Here is a 15,673-nt window from a genome sequence, read left to right on the forward strand (position 1 = left end):
AGGCCAATGCAAAATCATGAGATACACATGTAGATAGAGAGACATACATACTTGTTTACACAGCAGTTTTCTGAAAACACAAAACTGGAAGCCACAATATATACTCAAAGGGGAGCAAATGCCATGACAAAACCTTATGAGACAAAAAACTTCCAATGGTGCTATTGAGTTTATTTTGTGGGGTCACCTACTACTGGGCGTGGGGCCTGGCCTGAAGAGTGGTTTCTAGCCCCAGTGAGACTCTGTTGCATAGAACCTGTATTTATGAGTATACAAAAAAGCATGCAACTCATTTATTGATAATAAATTACACAAAAATTTAATTTAAAGTAATTTTGATAAGCACATAGTTTTATTATTTATTATTGATTAAAGCAAATTTTACATATTGTTAGATGGATATGCATTTGCACTTTTATATAGCCAACTAAATCTTGATTGAATATTTGATACTGCAGGAAGTAGACTATCTTCAGTGGTTTTTAGAGCTGGTCAATATTTTGATTTTATAATTGTTAATGCTAAGAATGCTGCTACATGGAAATATGTAGTACAAAATGACAGAATTTTGCTTAGGACCACTTTAGAAAGTGTTGGAAATTGTGTCATAATCCCAAGCTAATATTCATTAAGTATGTTTTTCTGTTTATTGAGTTCTAGTCTACAACTCAAACAGCATTGTTTTAAAACAAACATTCTACTCTAATACAGTCTAAAGGTTTATTAATTTGATAATTATGTGCTGAGAAGTAGTAGCAGAAAAATTCAGAAAGTCTTGGTTTTCCCATATGAAACCATTATATTTCTGTCACAACAGAGAACTCTGTACAGTAAAAGCACTACAGTTTATGACACATGAATCTTGAATCTGAGCTGAGATGTTTTCAGCCATATTCTTTTGGGTTGCATGATATGATGATATTGTAGTGCAATGCATGAGTGTCCTATGTTCAGAACCATGACTGCAGTGAACTCATGGGATTCCACACAGGGGTGTGCAGCCCAGATCACATCAGACTCATTACCCCTTTGAATTTGAATTAATTTTTGAGTTGCAGGCTTTCAGAAACCTTTTACTGTTGCAAATTTTTAATGGCACCATCTTCATTTATGTGATCCTATATGGAGTTGCAACCTACAGCTTAAGAAGCTATGCTGGAGAATGTATTAAATAATGTGCTGAGTGGGTATATATAGCAAATTTTAATGCAGTGTTAGTTTGTTTGGGGAGAAAGACTACATTTTTTTTCCATAGCATATTCATGTTGAAATTGGTATGCAGCATAAGCTTCCCTAAATCTAAATAAATGTTATCCATTTTTTCCATTTTTTTTTTTTTTTTTTGGTTTAAGAGGCAGGGTTTCTCTGTGTCTCCCTGGCTGTCCTGAACTCACTCTGTAGACCATACTGGCCTCGAACTCACACAGATCCACCTGCCTCTGCTTCCTGAGTGCTGGGAATAAAGGCGTGCACCACCACAGCCAGGCTTATGTCCACATTTTAATAGTATTAAGAATCTCATAAAAATATTCAACAGGTATATTATAATTTGTCTTTTTCCTTAGTTTTTGTAAATTTCTTGTTTTATTCTGTGTTTTAAAACCCTATTACTTACACAAAATGCATGCTATCATTATGTAGTTTAGATAACCGGGTGGTAGTGGTGCACGCCTTTAATCCCAGCACTCAGGAGGTAGAGGCAGGCGGATCTTTGTGAGTTCAAGGCCAGCCTGGTCTACAGAGTAAGATCCAGGAAAGGCGCAAAGCTACACAGAGAAACCCTGTCTCGAAAAACAAAACAAAAAACAAGCAGATTCTTATTTTACAGATCTAGTATGAAAGTTGGTGATTATCTTGTGTTTTAGAGATGAGCAGGCAAGGACTGGAAGACTAGAAATAGTATCAGATGAGGTGAAAACATTTCCTTCTGATAGATTTAAATTTTATACAGGTATTAAATTTTAAATTTATTTGTTAAGGAAAAAGTAAATATCATTCAGCTGTCTTTTAAGTTACCAAAGGAAGGGATGTATTATTCATTTCAGTCCCACTCAATATCAAAACATTTGGCTTTTTTATTAAGGGAGTTCTAGATTCTTTAGGTGGTTCATATTTTCCTTTCACCAAGCTATTCTTTTGCAGGACTAGGCTATTGGAAAAGAAATGACCTTAACATTTCATTGGATTAATTCAACAAAAGATTAATTTGCTCAAATTAGAATCCCATGTAGAAATAGTGGTAAGTCACCAAATGGTGGAACAAAGACCAGGATGCTTCATCTGGGAACCCATTATCTCACAGTGTCATGGCTCCACTGTTTATATATCTTTATCATTAGGCAAAATTAGAGACGATTGAAGGGAACTTCTTAGGGGACAGATCTGGAGCTGAATTTTGTCCAGTAGGTTTATATTAAATTATCCACAACCTAGTCACCCCAGTCTTGTTTACATGAGAAAGGGATTGGGAAAGGCAGTCTTGTCATCACATGAAAATATTTGAATAATCTGCTGGACTGTAACATTATCTATGCCACAGTTTACATTTAGGAACCATCTTGAACAAATGTCACATAGAAGTAGGCAGGAGAATAGTCTTCTTTACCACAGTGCTTGCACTCTTAAAGATACCTGGAAAGAGGAAACTTTTCTATGTTGTACTTGTGGCAGGCTGCTATTCTAAGTGAAATATTTATCTAGGACCTCTCTTTTGACTTTTGTTTCTGTTTTCCTGAATAACTTCAGTAAATACTAAGAGAGATGCTTTGTTAAAAGATACATGTTTATTTGTAAAGTATTTAGAAAACAGTAGCAGATGCAGGGACAAAATAGGCTATAAGGCATCTTTACAAGCAAGAAATTTGTGTATCGAAAAAGCAGGTGTTTATGACAAATCTTAGTGACTATACTTGCTTATTTATTCTCGTGAAATAAGAGTGCCTTTTAATTTAACTTAGAATTACCTATCATTCTTAAGTATTATTAGTAAATAAATAAAACATAATCTGTGCAAATTTTATTAAAATTTCAAAGCATGCATTTTGTGATGAAATTAAAATAGATTAGACATGAGTGATTTTAAAGGCAGGTGTCATTAAGAAAGGTAATTAAGAGCTGTTAGAATCTTCTCTCTTAGCCAGAGAAACTTAGGCAGAGGGAACTGAAAGGTAGCTGTGAATACTTGGAGTCCTGAAGCTTTGATCATAAATCAATACCTATCCAAAAATTTAATTATGTGTGGAATGTCATGCCCAGGCTAGTGTGAGAACCTGATCAGCCTATCAATAACCATGTATTACTATGTACAGGCCGAGTTACTTTCTGTTTTCACTGGTCAGCTGTGACATAAAATGACCATAGGCTGGTACATACATCCTTTGGATTATGATTCTTGATATGCTTGTGTCCATCACTGTTTTTGTCTCAGATATGAAACAGCTGTGGTTCAGAGAGCACAGTGATTTTTGAAGAATTACACATGTAAAAAGCAGAACATTGGGTGTAGATCTTAGTTTCCTTGATTCTTCATCAAATGCTCAATCTTCTGTCCACACATATCTGAAATATAAGAATGCTACTATTTTATCTTAAATTATTCCTATTAATCTACCTAGAAAATGCCTTGATACATGGTAGATAAAATGTATTTGTTGACTAAAGGAAATGTTATAAAAATAATGTGAAATAATTCCACCTTAACTTGTTACATATAAAAAGTATGTTCATCTAGATATGCAATTCTATCTGGTATCTTTCATTGCTATCAATGTACTATTAGACTGTGAAACTCCTTGTCTTTTTTATAATTTAAAATATGTTCTGTAACTATTTGTGGACAAAAATATGGTCAATGAAATGTAAATTGCTGTAATAATATACAGTCGTGATGATAGATTTTTAGATGTCAACTTGATGAGATTAAGGAGTTCTTGTATAGGTCCAAAAGCACTGTCTTGGGGCACATCTTTGCAGGTATCTCTAGTAGAGATTGGCATTTGGATTAGTTGATCAATTAAGGAAGGTTGTGTCTCACCCAGAGATTGCTGATACCAATCTATAGATGACTCAGAATAAAAACCTGCCAAAGGTTCTCTTTCATTCTCTCTCTCTCTCTCTCTCTCTCTCTCTCTCTCTCTCTCTCTCTCTCTCTCTCTGTATATATGTATATATATTTGTACAGATGAAGATATATATTTATTATATTATATATATTTAGAATGTACTAACTTATAGGCATAATTCTTTACCTCCATTTATATGCAAGAGTTATCTACCTATATTTATCTTTCTGTCTGCATTTACCTACCTGTCTATCTATATCTCTCTGTCTCCTGGATAGGGAATACACTTCTCTTCCTACTTTTGTGTTTTGGAACTTGTGGTGATATATTGTGTATCCTAATAAAATTTGCATGAAGATCACAGAGCAGAACAAGCCACTAGATTAAACATAGAGTCCAGACAGTGGTGGCACACACATTTAATCCTAGCACTCGGAAATCCTAGGCCTTTAATCCCAGCACTTGAGGTCTCATGCCTTTGCTTGGGAAGTACACATGCCTTTAATCCCAATATTAAGAAGAAAGTGATATGGCTGGACAGAGAAAGGTATATAAGGTGTGAGGAGACAGGAACTAAAGCTTTTTCAGCTGAAGCCTTTTCAGGCTGAGGAGTCCTAGAGGTAAGAGTTGGCTGTGGCTTGTTCCTTTGTCTCTCTGATCTTCAGGCAAATTTTATTAGGGTACACAGTATATTACCACAGAAACTCTGGCTTCTCAGGCTTCTACCTGGACTGAGAGTTAAAGTACTGATTTTATGGGTTCTAATGACTTTTAATGTGGATCTACACTGTTGGTTTCCACTGTCTTCTAGATTGTTCATGTCTCATCATGGAATTTCTCGATCTTTGTAATTATATAAGCCAATTTCTTAATAAAATTCCATCATGTATGTATGTATAGGTATGTATGTACCTATCATCTGTCGTCATCACCTGTCATCAGTCTTACTGATTCTGTCTTTTTGGGGAAACCTGACTAGTAATAGTCATTAAAGATGCTGTTGATAGTAACATAAACTTTTGCCTGAAATTAGAGTTTTGCGAACAATAATGCTTTCACTTTTTACATTTTATTTTTGGAAATAAGTAAGTACTTCTTTATTCTATGATTGTAACTATTTGAATATTTGAATAACATAAGAATATAGAAAAAGCTTAATCAAGATAGATCCTGACAAGCCTGTGTTGAAGTACTCAAAGACTGAGGATTTTTTTTTTTTTTTTTTTTTTTTACCGTGTACATTCCTGGTAAAAGCGACAATTTGCTTTTATCAAGATTTCTGTGAAAACTGAAGAATGTGTGTGGTTTGTTTTCTCACACTGCTCTTGGTATAATCATGGTAAAGGAGAGTAACACTTTTTATTCATGGAAACAAATTTTAGCACATAAAAAGTAAACAGCCAACCCAATCAAATATATATTTAAAATTTGTCTCTTTTTTTATTATTCTTATGTTTTTTAAAAAATCAATTTAACAACAGAAAAGACTAATTTCTATTCTGAGCAACTACTATGTCAGTCCCTATTCAATGAAGCAGGCATTTTGGAGCACATTTGTAGGTTTTATGTATTTTTTTAAATAAATGAATGCTTTTACCTTTTCATTTTCTTTTGCTTGTTTTTTTTTTTAACTTATCCAGAAATAAACCTTAAATTAATGTTGACTGAAACAGAGAAATTTGTGTGGTAATGTGTACCCAGAAATTAGGGAATATTTTCACATTAAGATAAGTTTTCACTAGTGGGTGGTTTTAAGAAAATACCTTTCTTTTCTTTTTTTAAAAATTAATAAATTAATTAATTTTACAACTTGGCCACAGTTTCCCCTTTGTCCTGTCCTCTCAGTCCCTTCCCTCCCACCTCCTTCTGTTCCCAGCCCCAATCCACTCCTTTTTCTTTTCTGGTCAGGAAAAAAAACTGGTCTCCCATGGATATCAACAAAACATGGCCTAACAAGTTACAGTAGGACTAAGTACCTCCCCCATGTATCAAGGCTGGGCAACGTGACCCAGTGTGAGGAGTAGGGCCCCAGAAGCCAGTAGAAGAGTCAGAGACAGCCCCTGCTCCCACTGATAGGAGTCCCACAAGAGGACCAAGCGACACAACTGTACCACATATATAGAGTGCCTAGGTCAGTCCCATGCAAGCTTCCTTGCTGTGGGATGGTCTGCATGTCAAATTGCTCTGATTGGTCAATAAATAAAACACTGATTGGCCAGTGGCCAGGCAGGAAGTAGGCGGGACAAGGAGAGAGGAGAATTCTGGGAAGCAGAAGGCTGAGCAGGGAGACACTGCCAGCTGCCACCATGACAAGCTGCATGTGAAGATGCGGGTAAGACACGAGCCACATGGCAAGGTATAGATTGATGGAAATGGATTAATTTAAGCTGTAAGAACAGTTAGCAAGAAGCCTGCCACGGCCATACAGTTTGTAAGCAATATAAGTGTCTGTGTTTACTTGGTTGGGTCTGAGCGGCTGTGGGACTGACGGGTGACAAAGATTTGTCCTGACTGTGGGCAATGCAGGAAAACTCTAGCTACACTTCCTGGTTGTCAGTTTAGTCTCTGTGAACCCTTATGAGCCCAGGTTAGTTGATTCTGTGAGTTTTATTGTGGTGTCCTTGACCCCTCTGGCTTCTATAATCTTTTTTTTCTTCTTCTTCTGCAGGATCCCCTGAGCTTTGCCTAATGTTTGGCTGTAGAACTGCATCTGTTTCCAACAGTTGCTGGATGAGGCCTCTCTGATGACAATTGGGCTTGGCACCAATCTGGTCACAGAAGATGGCCAGTTCAGGTATCTGCTATTACTAAGAAAATAACCTTTCCATAGACCATATTTTTTTTCTCATCCATTTTATCTGAGGGATTCACTTCACAAGTTCTTTTCTGAGCTGAGAATGCAGCTCAGTGGCAGACACTTGCCCACTGTGTGTGAGGCCCTGGATTTGGTCTCCCGCAGCAAAGATCCTACCTTTAGGTTCTTTTTACCACCTCTTGATGTATATTGCTCTTTTATGTCTGCCTTTGGAAAATTAAGGTTCGTATTTTATACTGTCCCATGTGAATTCACCATTTGACGATCTGGTATCTAACTGCTGTTGTAAAGTTCAGATAACAGCACTCTCTTAAAGCTTGCCAAGCAATCCATGAGAAGGAAAAGAGAAAAATGTACAACAACCGATATTTTCTGAAACCAAACCAAACATTTCTTGGACATATTTGTAGATAAGTTGTGCTTCTCTGCTTTCGTTTGAACTGAATGGTCATCCATGTGTGAGGAAATAAATTTGAAAGCTAACTGAAAGCTTTGGCTAGTCTTTCCGAGTATCTCATGTATCATCTGGACTTTTAAATTTACTCTAGCACACATGGATGGCTGGGCTCTCCAAATGAAGTTGGCAAGAGGTGATTCTTCTCTGTTTGTGTTAATCTCAACTTACTGAGATGGCAGCTGTCTGTGCAGAGCTTATGGCACTTACCAACTTTTGATTTCACTTTTTCCTTTACTCTCAAGCTCTTGCTTGATTCTTTCTTCTTAATAGACAAAAGTCCCTACTCTTTGAGAAATGTAATGTATCAATGAATTACCCAAATCAGATCACAGCAAGGGGAATGCTTGGCATGCAAACAAAAACATCATTCTTGAAATAGTCTATTTGAAGGATTACCCTTCCCTTTGGCCATTACCAAAAAGAAACACACACACACACACACACACACACACACACACACACACACACATACACACACACACACACACTCACACACACACACAAACACACACACACACACAAACACACACACACACACACACACACACACACACACAGGGAGAGAGAGAGAGAGGGAGAAGCTTACATGTACCATACCACTGTATTGATAATTTAAGATAAATCTGTGTTTTCTTACTATCCAAATGAGATAATAACCAAAAAATGAAACTTATCCCAAACCAATTAACACATTTTCAAAAATATTTATAGAATGAGCACAATGTTCTCTTTTTTCACTTAATTACATATTTATATGTTGTGCTTTATTGCTTTGGGCTGTCTCTCATCAATATTGCCTGTATTGGAAAAAAGAAAAGAGTGAGCAGAGTACACTTTGTTTGATCCCTTCCATTGAGCTGAATTGATCTACATCGGTTTACTGAGACATTACCACTTGTAATATCTGTGAATATGTGAATCTAGGTTAGGAGTAGTGATCTGCGAAGCATAAAGAAAATGTATATTTGAATCATAGCATTTCCCTTCAAAAGTAAAGCTTTAAAAATACAGCAAAGTGCAAAATATTTTCTAATTTCATTAAATCAAATCTATATTCTAAGAAAACACACATTTAAATACCCAGATAGTTATTTGTGATTTTTGAATGTTGTAAAAGCACAATATGGCAACAATGCAATATCAAATACATGGCATTAAAAATGCCAGCTTTTGTTTTGGGAAACCACACAACAGAATTTGTTTTATTCCACAAGTTGTATGATGCCACTGCACTGGATTTACGAAATGAATCTTGATGCAACTGTTGAGTTGCATATAATTATAATTATCTTGACTTTAAACACCTCTAATATATCATTTTAGTCCACACAGATGTAACTCAGGCTCTTTTAACATAGTTCTCTTGATGTTATAGAAATTGAAGACTGTTCTTAAGACATTTTGTTCTGAACATAATATATCTCTCCTTCAAGGAAGTTTGTCAAAATGTAAATTACACAAAGGCCAGTTATAATGAACTTCTACTTGTAACATCAATAATAAAAATACAGCATTCCAAATATTTTGTTACTACATTTTGCATCAGTTTTCATTTTTCTTAAATGTTTATTTTTTCAAAGAGTTAGAGGCAACAATGCAAAAGATAATATTTTATGGGTTATAACACCAAAAATAAAGGCAAAGTGATTAGGAATAGTTAAATTTCACAGTGGCATCAGGATCGCAACACTTCCTAAAGCCACAGTATGACTTTTCTGTAATGCTGTGACTCTGGTGATAGGAAATGGCTGGAGAGAAGACTCAAGGAAGAGGATAAAAAGTAACTGATCCTATTCACTTTGAAATTTCATTTCAAATACAACATTCATTTATATTTTGAAAATTATTTCAAACTTGAATAAAAGTTATATGTACAGTACAACAAAACCTTTGATTTTCAAATATTTGGGACTGCCTTTGAAAAGATGCCCTGTCTTTCCTGTGCTTTGGTATTTCCTACAACACAGCAACAAATCCACCAGATTCAGTATACTAGCATACATACATGATGCATTCCATGTGATTCATAATAGTTAATTCTTGGACCCTGTTCAAGTTGTATGAGTTGTTACCAATAGTGTTATTTATAAGAAAATGATGAAATCCAGAATCTTGCTTTGAAGTTACTAATCTCTTCTTGGAATCATTCTTTGCTTAGCTTTTCTTTGACTTATTGGACATTAAAATGCTGAAATATACATCCACTTTTCTGTATAATTCCCTGAAGTTCATGGATGTATTTTCCCTCATAGTCAGATACAACTTTCTAATTCTGGCAGATACCTTATGGCAGTGATTGTGTATTCTCATTGCATCTTATCAGGGGTACACAGTTTCAGTTTGCCCATTGCTGTTGAAGCTCACCTTGATTATATGATTTCATTGTTGTTTGCCAGGATTCTCTTCTAAAAAAAACAATGAAAAAAGAGAATGGATAATGGGTAGCTATTTTAATGGGTATATGTTTTCTGGGGAGGGACTATGGAAACTATGTAAATATCCCAGTTTGAATTATGCTTTCAACTTACTCATTTTATTTATACACATCAGAATGGATAAACAATTTCCTATTCTTTCCAATGCTTGAGAATCTGCTCTTATCATTGTCCATTTCGAAGTTCAAAATTGTTTTCAGCTTGCTAATGAGAGCTATATGAAGGTGAGTTTTCTTTTTTTCTTTTCTCTTATTAATATACTCACATAATATTTTTGGAAAGCTTTCCTACTTTCTGGCACAAGATGATAGCATATTTCAACCTTCAGAACTTTCTGTACCATAGTTTCAAGATAAGCCTTTATTTTTTGGTCTGAGGAGTCTTGAGTCTCATAGTAGGAAATGGCATTTAAATACCAAGAAGCTTATTGCTTTTGAATGCCACTGTTTACAGAGAGAAACAGAGAAAAATTAGCACACGCAAATGCATACAGATGTATGGGTCATGTTTCTTCTCTATATTACATAGTTACTATGTGGGGCAGATCTTTACAGCAAAAGACAGAGTGACAGGGGAATCACAAACCACATGAATGTTGTTTGAAATTGAACAACATGAGAATCTCATATGAAAAAGGGAGGTGACCAGGCAAATGAGAAAAACCTCAAAGTCATGGCTTTGGATTCAGTTTTAAATGCCATTGTGCACACAGTCAATAAGGAAAGAAGAGTGTGGGAAAACCCAGGCAAGAGAAAGTGGCCAGGTAAAGCAAGGCAAACAAGGGCAGGGTGAGTGCCACGGATTCACGTCAATGTGTCAGAGCCTCTGGAGATTTAGAATCATCTTTCTCTTTCTTGTACCTAGAGTGGGAGGGCTTTACAAGTGGAGGGCCCCATCTGGGACTGGTTATCCATCACAGAAGGGCAACTGCTTCTCAGCCTTCAGAGCTTTCGAGGTCGCTGGGCCTCAGAATAATCTGCCTAAAGCAATCCTTATGACATGAGGCAGAGTTGGGGTCGTATATCTTTGTTCTCTATACATATACAAACTGATTCCTTATTTAAGTATGTACCACCTTCATGGCTCTTTGACATTTGACAAATGTAGCAGAGGCAAGAAAGTCATTGTTCCCTTTCTTTATAAACAGGATGTAAAACGGCATTTAGAAGTACGTTGCTCCTACTCAGGGGAGAGGAACAAATTAGCTTTGAGAACAGAGAGAGAGAAATGAAATCAATCTGAAAAGAGCTTGCTGAATCTCTCTAGTTTAACACTCCTTTGGCATTCAATCAAAGTTACCTGTAACTGTCCACTCTGTCAAATCAAAGCATGAACCTCTTTCTTCGTATATTCATTCTGATGCTCTTGTGTGACATAAAAGACACACGAATATGCTTCTTTTCTCTTATGGATCTGTCTTTGCTTGGGAAGCAGTCCCTAACTCCTTTCTGTGAACACTCACTCCCATTTTCACCCCTAACTCTGAGCCTCCATTCTGAGATGCCCCGTGTGGAGCCCTCACAGTCAGCGTGGTCAAACACTTAGTACCTCTTTGCTCTTGTTGCACAGCCAAGTTCTCCCTGACACTTCAGGTTGAGTCACATCACCACAGGGACAATCTCTTTACCAGATTTTGACTCAGTATCTAGTACTGAATATCCTTCCTCAGCAGCAGCCTTCCTGGACTCCTCTGCACTCATACTCTGTCCTTAAAGCCACATCCTGGGCGGCTTCTCCAGCATACATTTGATCTGAAGTTCTATGCCAGCTCATTCCTTCTCCCTCCCTCTGTCTTCTGGTGCAGGTGTTGGCATCTACCCTGTTTGGTCCAGTTTATTGGTTTTGAGCTTAAATAGCTCCTGAACAACAAGAAAGAGAAGAAAAAAAAAGATAAATCACTGTTTTATTCTTTCTTACACTTGCTTGCTATATTTCAACTTTCTAAGTGGGAACCTCAGAATATTTGTAAGAAATCCTATAGTAGAACCTTTTGCTGTGTCACTGTCAATGTGTGCTCCTACTGCAGATTTTAAGTAATGTGAGTGAAGCAGGATGCAATGGAAAACAATACAACATGTCCCACAATATCAGGATCGATTCATGCTCTAAAAACGATAGGTATTGTGCAGCTGATGCTGACTGTGGACTTGAGGTCTGACTCTAATTTCTCTTTCTTCCCCTCCCCTCACCCCCTCCCGTGTGTGTGTGTGTGTGTGTGTGTGTGTGTGTGTGTATGTGTGCGCGCGCGTGCGTGCTCATGCATGTGAATGCAAATGTATGATGTGTGTATGTGTATTTTATATTAAATAAAAATTTTCATGTATTTCACATCCCAATCAATTTCCCCTCCTTCCTCTCCTCCCATCCCTGCCCCCCTCTTTGCCTCCCCTCTACCATCAACCCGCATCCTCTTCTCTGTTCAGAAAGAGGCAGGCCAAATCAAGCTGAGGCAAGACTAAGATCCTCACCCTGCATCCAGGCTGGTATTTTGTGGTTGCGGGACTACAAGTACCCTGGCGTAGGAGCAGAGGTCAAAGTGCAGCTTGAGTGACATGCCTTTGACTTTGCTTGCCATTGTATGTGTCAGGCTAGAGCATCCATGGTTTCTTGGGAGTCTCTGATCTCTCCCTCCCCTTTTGCCACAGGGCCATTGGGATTACACGTAAGTGCTGCTAAGTTCAGCTTCATGAGGATTCTGAGGATCCAAACTCAGGTACAAGGCAAGTGCTTTTCTGAGCCATTTCCCTAGTTCCAAATCTTAATTTTCATCTTAAACAATAAAAAAAATTGCTGTATGCCATGACACATATTTCAACAAATGTACTAATATTTTGAAGTAGTTGAAATGAATACCTTGCTCTTTTTTTTCTTTCTTTTTTTTTTTTCTGAAAACAATTTGGCAGGACTGTAACAAATTAAAATGTATGATTCTCAGCATGTTTTTTTTTTTCAAAACCTGGAACTTGTTTATCCATAGAATTTAATATTAAAATAGAAAATGAAATTAGAAAATTTTAAATAGAAGAACTAAAGATATTAGAAAAAATCCGAAAGAGAAATCTATCAATTAATTGATGATAAAACTCAATTCTCACATAGTAGAGTTTTTATAAGTTTTAGCTCAATCTTACTTGAAAATATTGCTAACCATTTGGGTCTTTATAATGCTGATATGATATGTATTCAAGAACATGTTTACTGTGATTTGATCAAGGCTATTGTGTTTCGCATTTCTGTACTTTTAAATAAAATAGAGACCAGGGTCAACTTTATTGACAGTAGAGCTGGCTGTTACCATAGCAACTTTTTCTTTTTGATAAATGTGGTTGATTTTAAATAATCATCAGTGGTTCTTTCTGGGGTCCCCTATGTTTTTACATTCATCTCTGTCTATAGACAAGTTTTGAAAAACATGTTTAGTTTTATGAAGATAAATCAGAACAGATTATCACTTTAGAATAGTATTTTACCCTTCAGTGAGTTGTAAGCTGTCATTTCTCCATTTATTTCAATAATTATAATTTCTAAGACCAGTTCATGTCCAGCATATATTTGCTTGTGTTCTTATGATAGGTGATTATCTGCATTATATAATTGTAGATTCTGGTTGCTTTAGCAACAAAATGCCTGCTTTAAATTTAGAATCTCATTTATTTTCTGTCACTTTATTCTTTACTGCTAAGAGACAAGCTATTTTCTGTTAAATAAAAAAATAAAAAGAGATACTATCATAATGGGTGAACTGTCAGCATTTGGTCTTTGTTTCAGTTTAAGCTAAGGGGAGAAGGAACAGCTAGTTCTGTCAGAGAATAAAAGATTTTCTTATGTGGGTAGGCTCTGTGCTGGAGAGGTGTATATATCACGATGCCATTCCTGAGTCATGTAATCCACTGAGATGCAGTCAATGTCACCTATGGAACTTATATAACAAAACGGAACCTTTGACAGATGGGGAACTGGACTAGGAAGGAGTCTTTGCTGTGCTTACTTAAAGGGAAGAAAGGGCTCCATTTAATATGCATTCAACATGGGTTCAAGTTTCATTTGACTCATTAATGAGATTAAAAAGCTAAATGGCAAGAATTGAATTGAGTGTATAGCAACTGGGGTTTATAACATTGGTGACGTTAAGTGTGATAAAATAAGATTTATGCCATAAAGACAAAATCACCACAGATTTTGGAGTTGTTCTCTATCCTAGGCCTAAGGACAGGAGCACAATCTCTTATTAGACATCTCTAAACTAATGTGTAACTCTACAGTGCGGTAGAATGCTTAGACTAAAATTATTTAAGGATAAAATACAGCAGGAAGTTGCATTTTTGAAAAGGGCAAGATAATTAATGGGATGACATCACTGGAACCCATGTAAAAATATCAGCCATGGTGGCTTGTGTTTGTAACCCCAGCACTGCAGAAGTGGAGACAGAAGCATCCTTGGAGTTCATGAGTTAGCCGGCCAAGCCCACTGGGGAGCTCAAGAGTAATGGCAATCCTTGTCTCAAGAGAGGTTGATGATGTTTCTATATTGACATCTGTGGTTGTTTTCTGGCCTCTACCTGCACCATACACATACACACACACACACACACACACACACACACACACACACACACACACACAAATGAATAAATAAATAAATAAATAAATAAATAAATAAATAAATAAATAAGACAGAAAATGCTCTATGTGATGACACCATGCTTATTCTTAGGTTTCTGCCTTGTTTTCAACTTCTGGATAAGTATTCCTGTAGCAATGTGTTTACCCTTCAATACTCTCAAGATTCATACATTTATGGGAAAAATAGCATTGTTTTCATATGTGCTATTAGAAAATGAATAATGTGGAGGTCTGCACACTCTTTGGTATATAATCCAGACAGCGGCCAAGAGTCATGTTCTCCTGCCACAAGATAGGTAGACACATGTATCTTCATCTTCCCTCTTTAGCCTTTTCTTTCAGGAAATTTCACAGATGACAATCCAATTCATTTGTATTACCAGAGTATTTGGGTAGAAAGTCTGAAGGTAATGCTATGGAGCACATATTCACTTTTGATACAGTTTTGAAAACTGAAGTTGAAGAACATACAAGCTACCAAAGATCTCCTTGCAAGTTGGCCTTCTAATATCCAATCTTTTCTCATAATCAATTTGAAAAAAAAAAAGTCACTTTTTTATTCCTAGAAGTAAAGAAGGATTATCTGTAGAGGATAACAAAGAATCTGAGGTAATGGTGATCTTGGAACAAAGTGGTCTCAGTACTGATTCTGATTTTCAAGTTTAAAATGGCTGTTCGCAGGAGGATATAGAAAGCACTGTGTTTCTTCATGACAATCTGTGATGGATTATATTATGTCTTTCCTCTGAAAAACATTTCCAAACATTAGATGTCACTTTATGAAAAGTCCAATGGGGACATTTTTCTGGGAAATTGGAACTAACCATATGTACTCATCCCATGAGTGGCTGAAGATAATGTGGATATTCATCCATCTGAATGCTACAAGAAAGGGTGGATGGTAGAAAAGATTAAATGTAACAAAATTATATAAGAGATGTAGGTCAAGGTGCCTACTATTTAGCTTGAAAATCTTATAATTCTTGGTTTAAGTTATTGTATTTGATTAGAGATAAGGTGGTGTACTTGTACTAATGTACATTCTCACTAGTAGGTATAATTTCTTTATAAAAATTTATTTATTCACTTATTTATTTGTTTTTTTGAGACAGGTGTTTTTCTGTATAACAGCCCTGGCTGTCCTGGAACTCACATTGTAGGTCAGGCTGGCCTTGAACTCCACCTGCCTCTGCCTCCTGAGGCCTGGGATTAAGGGTGTGCACCACCACTCCCAGGTGTAGGTATAACTTCTACTGAAGAAGAAAGGGTGTAGTCAAGGTGA

General features: G+C 36.4%; 1 long non-coding RNA gene across 5 annotated transcripts in view; it reads right to left on the reverse strand.

Moving 5' to 3' along the window:
• Positions 1 to 8,057: 8,057 nt before the first annotated feature.
• The window catches only part of LOC121830177 (uncharacterized), a 28,988-nt gene continuing 21,372 nt past the window's right edge, over positions 8,058 to 15,673 (reverse strand). The window contains exons 5-7 of one of the 5 annotated variants that reach the window (XR_013052107.1): positions 10,034 to 11,627; positions 9,698 to 9,738; positions 8,058 to 8,130 (exon numbers count right to left, since the gene is read on the reverse strand). This is a non-coding gene — a long non-coding RNA (uncharacterized LOC121830177). Of the gene's footprint in view, positions 8,273 to 8,317; positions 9,739 to 10,033; positions 11,628 to 15,215; positions 15,274 to 15,673 lie in introns of those variants that run through there. The other 4 variants (XR_013052105.1, XR_013052109.1, XR_013052106.1 and 1 more) reach the window with 4 other exon arrangements.

This window comes from Peromyscus maniculatus, chromosome 6, assembly GCF_049852395.1.
Source record: "Peromyscus maniculatus bairdii isolate BWxNUB_F1_BW_parent chromosome 6, HU_Pman_BW_mat_3.1, whole genome shotgun sequence".
Lineage (NCBI taxonomy): Eukaryota > Metazoa > Chordata > Mammalia > Rodentia > Cricetidae > Peromyscus > Peromyscus maniculatus.